The following is a 5,545-nucleotide window of genomic DNA, read 5'->3' on the forward strand; positions in this document are numbered from 1 at the left end:
GGACAATGAAGTGAGCGACAGGATAATGAGACACATCTAGGGAAAATTGTACATCAGAGGTAAATCAGATCCTATAAAAGGAAGGGCTTAAAGCTGACAGCATCGTTTAAACCTTGTGGTTTAATGGTGTTTAAAATGGTGATCCATCTGGCCTCCTTTTTATGCAGACTATTTTTCGTGTCACCTCGCATACCTAAATTTACCCTATCTATGCCACGGAATTTGAGTTGTCTCCAGTTACACCCGTGTTTTTCTCTAAAGTGTTTGGGTATATTTTTAAGTAGAGAGATTTCTTCAGGTTTTTGGAGCTTGGCCGCATTTTTAATGTCGCGGACATGCTCCAAAATACGCACCCTCAGCTCACGGGTGGTAAGACCGACATAGATAAGGCCACATGGGCATATAGCCCAGTATACAACATTGGAAGAGCGACAATTAATAAATTGCATAATATGATATGTCCTTGATCGTGAGGAGTTCCAAAATACAGATGCACGGTCCATTTGTGGACATGCACCGCAATCACCACATGAAGTAGACCCCAATCTGGGGCCGCTGCATGTCAAAAAGTTGGTATTCATTCTGGGTGTATAGTGGCTCCTCACGACCAAGTCCCTCAAAGTTTTAGACCTCCTAGGAGTAATAGCAGGTCTAGAAGTGAGGATGGGGGCCAGATTAGGATCAGCTAGCAAAATGGGCCAATATTTGAAAATTACTGCTGACATTTCACGCCATTGTGCGTGATAAGGGGTAATCAGTCGGATGGTGTTTATCACTGACTTTAGGTTTTGTTATGAGCAGTTCATCACGTGCTGACCCTTTGGCCCTATCATAACCTTTTTTTATAACACCAGATGAATAATGTCTAGCCTCAAACCGCTTCCTTAAACTATTAGATTGTTTTTCAAATAAGGCATCACTCGAACAGATTCTGCGCGCCCTTAAAAACTGCCCAGTGGGAATGGAGTTTATTACCTGAAAAGGATGGGACGATCTAGCGCTCAGTAGTGAATTGGTTGCAGTTGTCTTACGAAAGATATCGGTGCATAAAGAACCATCAATACCCCTGGTGATTGAGACATCCAAGAACTCGATTTTTTCAGCACTGTTGGTAAAAGTAAGTTTGATATTTTTAGTGTTGGCGTTGAGTCGCTGCATAAACATATTCAGCTGATGGACCTCCCCCTGCCAGATTAAAAAATATCATCAATAAAAATCCTATAAGTGATTACAGACTGAGTCAAATTTCCTCTAGTGATATTTGACAGCTCGTATGGCTAAATGATGGGGTATGCAGGAATAAAGGGTGTTAATATCAGCTGGTATCCATTTGTTATCATTATATAATTTTACAGTTTTTCATACTGATGAACAATTGCTATGTAATATTTGAGGTTTTTATTTGATATATTACATGTCACAATCACATTTTTATATCTATATTGATTGTATTTTTCTATTGCATGTTTCATTATATAAGATTTGAATTTCTCTGTAATATTTAACCTCCTCCTTTATGTGACTTCAACTGCAGGATAAGAAATAGTTAATATGCACAGCTGTTGTAATATACTCATATCCACATGTGTTGTATTTCCTTTCTTCAAAAATGTATAAATGTTCACTTTATTTCAAAAATATTACCTATGAGTAAGGGTCACCATGACCTGAAACGCGTAAAGATATTTGCAGTTATACATGTATATTTTCACGTGTTTCTAATGAAAGGATTTTTTATTTAAATTGAAAATTGGACTACGGGTGCTGGATTTTTCCCTTTTTGCAGTTGGATTTACCTGTGGAGGTGGATCGCCCTCCTTTTCCGTGCACCCTGATGGAAGCGGTACATGGTAAATGGCAGGCTGAAAACTTTGTCTGCATAGTGTGAATAGATTCGCACAATGTTACAGATATAATTCCATTAAAAATAAAAAAACAAAAACAAATATAATTCCATTGTCAGGGTGACACAGTGCTATAGTAATAAATATCTACCACTCGAAGGTATATGGCATGTATAATAGTAAAATAAAGATTCGGGAAACTGACATGTTGTTGTATTTTTCGGCACTGTCCAGCCATCTGTCCCTGGTGGGCTGTGGGATGAATTCCCCCTGGAGACAATCCCACAAGGCTCGGCAAGTCTGTCTGATAATTCCAGAGATGGTAGAAATACCGAGTCTAAACTGGTAATGCAGTGATGACAGCAACTCTCCTGTTGCAAGGAATCTGTAAAGGAAAGACAATAATTAATAAAAAAAAATACCAGCAACCACATTACAGTTAAAAGTCAAGTTAACAGGAGGATAAACAATTTATACAAAAAAAGCTTACCTAGGCGTAAAAAGCAAACGCTCCTCGGGTGATATTGAGTACCGGCAGTAGGTGTCCGTCTTCCGTATCTGGTCTGCAACTAGGCCAACGAGGATGTCAAAATTCTCCACTACCATCCGTACATAGTTTGAAAATTTTTCAGGGTTTACTCGAAGCTCCATGTACAGTTTGGAAAAAACCCCACGGGTCATTCTCTGGGCAGTCACTGGATGAATCCAAAATCGACGATGGCGCTGATGCCTCAGACGCTGTCGCTCCTTTTCGCGGACTATGACACCCAACCGATTGGCCTCAAATGCGAAGTCAGCCGATATCTTTGTGATTTTTTTCCAGAACACCTTCCATGGTTTCTGTTTGCCTCTCTCTTCAATCTGTCAAATATGCTTCAAACCACGGTATATATACACCGTATTTTTCCATTAGCCAATCAAAGTACGGAACGCGTTAATTGTTTTGGGTTTAAAAAAACGGATCCGTCAAAAAACGGACGAAAGTGATAGAAAACGGATGCAAAATGGATTCAACGGATCCGGTTTTTTACGCATCCGGCATAACGGATCTGGTGGATACGGTTTTCACAATTTTGTCCGGATCCGTTGGAGCCGGAAAAAAAAGGACTGTGCCTGAATACAGAAAACTGATGTGTGAAAGTAGCCTAAAGGCACACACTCTGGTTACGTCCACCAATAGTTATATCAACATTACCCATATGTAGGGGGGCAGTGGAGGTGAAATTATATCAATACTGTTTATTTATATAAATATGTGGCAAATAAAACAAACATTAAAAAGTGCCAGAAACGTGAGAGAATTCAATGTAAACATACAGATATCAGAGTCCATGTGTTAGAAACTCAATATAATTACTGCCACTCTATGTGTAAAGCAACGCGTATATACCTGTGAAAATTAATCAATGTATATATGTTTGTAAAATACTGTGTAATAAAAACATGCACTTAAAAAATAAGTTAATAAATAGGTGAGAAAATGATTTCCACAAAATACACATGTAAGTGCGCAGCAGTGAATAATGTAAACGTACAAATATTAGAATCCATGTGCTGGAAACTCAACGTAATTAATTCCACACTATGTGTAAAGCAATATATGTGAATATACATGTGAAAATTAATTACTGTATATATGTATATAAAAAATACTTTATAATGAGAACAAGCACCTAAGAAACGTGTGAATAAGTGTAAGTGTACTACAGTAAATAATAAATTACCGATCAAGTGTGAGTGAAGAACATATAATAATATACATATATACAGCCTAACATACTCATAATAAATATAATAATGCAATCATTGTCATAAATAAATACCAATATGCCATAAATTAATAATTAACATTAAATCTGAATAGTACATTTGTCAAAAATAATTCTTGATAGATGAGATCCATTTCATTCTCCATCCCCTGGAGAATGCGCACAAAAAACGCACTAACGATAGATGTCACTGCCACAATATTTTTCAATAAAAACGGATTTTATTATCGCACCTTATGCTTTATTTATGGGAATCCATCGAGATTTCTCATCTGGTTTATTGATTCGTCTGTGAAGCTTGGTGAGTTGGGGTGATAGTCCCCGTTTAATTATTATTGGACAATTGTTTTGACAGCTGAACAAGTGTCCAGTCGCTCTGCTGGGAGTACGATGATTCAGTCAATGAGAGTTGACACTTGTAAAGATTTCCTGCACTGTAAACTGGGGAGTAACAGGTCTGTGACACATGCAGTGGAGTGGATACACATGGCACTTCTGGAGAATGGTGCACAACTAGGTGCCAAAACCGTATTCAATCATATATTGAAGACTTGGCACTCATATGGTGATTATGTTTAAGTGTTATTTAGGAGAATTTATTAATCCAGCAAAAACACAGACGTTTCGGTCTGACAAGACCTTCATCAAAGTGCGTGGCTCAGTTCTTGTATAGTGCAGTTGCCGGGATTGGTGTCTAGATAGATGAAAGATGGAAATGTCACTGTGCGGTACGCAGCGGTGAATGAACAGAACACAGCACACCACAGTCTATAACAAGGATCACAATCCACATGATGTATTACAAATAGATGAGAAGTGGAAATTGTCCTGGATTGCGATCTTCAGAGCGGTCACCAGTGATTCAGCAGAGGGCAAGAGCTTCAAAGCGGTCTGAATTGAGTTGTTATAGGAGTCCCTGATTTTGCAGGCTGAATTACAGCAGTTATACAGTGGCTAGCAAAAGTGTTTTTCATGTTTTGCTACCTCACAATCTGGAATTTCATGTATTTTTTCTAATGGAATTCATCAGTTCATGTAAAGAGTATGCCCACAACTGTTAACATTTGGTTTTCTTTATAATGTGAAGCAAGCAACAAATGAGACAAAATAACTGAAAACGTCAAGTCTGCATAACTATTTAGCAATTACACCTGCAAGTCACTTTGAATAAGTCTCTGAGCTTTCCACATCTTGACACTGAGATTTTTGCCCATTCCTCAAAGAAAAACTACTCCAGCTCCTCAAAGTTAGATGGTTTCCTCTGTTCAGCTTGAATCTTCAAATCTTATCACAGATTATCAGTTGGATTAAGGTCTGGGATGTGACTTGGTCGCTCCAATACATTTACACGCTTCCCCTTACACAACTCCAGTGTTGCTTTAGCAGTAGCTTTGGGACATTGTTTGTCTTTTTGGAGGTGAACCTTCATCCCAGTCTCAAATCACTGACAGACAGAAACAGGTTTTCCTCAAGAATATCTCTGTATTTCGCACCATCAATCCTCCTTTTGACTCAGACCCATTTTCCCTGTTCCTGCTGTTGAAAACCTTTTCCATAGAATGACACTGCCTCCACCATGTTTCATTGTAAGGATGTAGGGGGTGGCACGAGCGGTTGTAGTTGCAGGCTTGATCAGTAGGGATGATTTTGGGTAAATGTGGTACATGGCACTGATTTGTGGGCTGGAGGCCTTTGCTGTCTCGATCTTTCTTTACCGCCTCTAAGCTGCCAGCTTTAGCTGGTTTCTTTCAAGCACCATTCAGCCACTGAGTCCAGTTCAACAGTTAACAGTTCTTTACTTGTCATATTATGTAACACTTGCAGAGCAGGTATACAATGGGCACTTCTCTTTAACGCTACAACGGCAGCACAATCTTCATTCAACACTTAAAACGCACACTGCTTCCCTACTTTCGATAGTCTCATTCTCTC

Source organism: Anomaloglossus baeobatrachus, chromosome 2 (assembly GCF_048569485.1).
Source record: "Anomaloglossus baeobatrachus isolate aAnoBae1 chromosome 2, aAnoBae1.hap1, whole genome shotgun sequence".
Lineage (NCBI taxonomy): Eukaryota > Metazoa > Chordata > Amphibia > Anura > Aromobatidae > Anomaloglossus > Anomaloglossus baeobatrachus.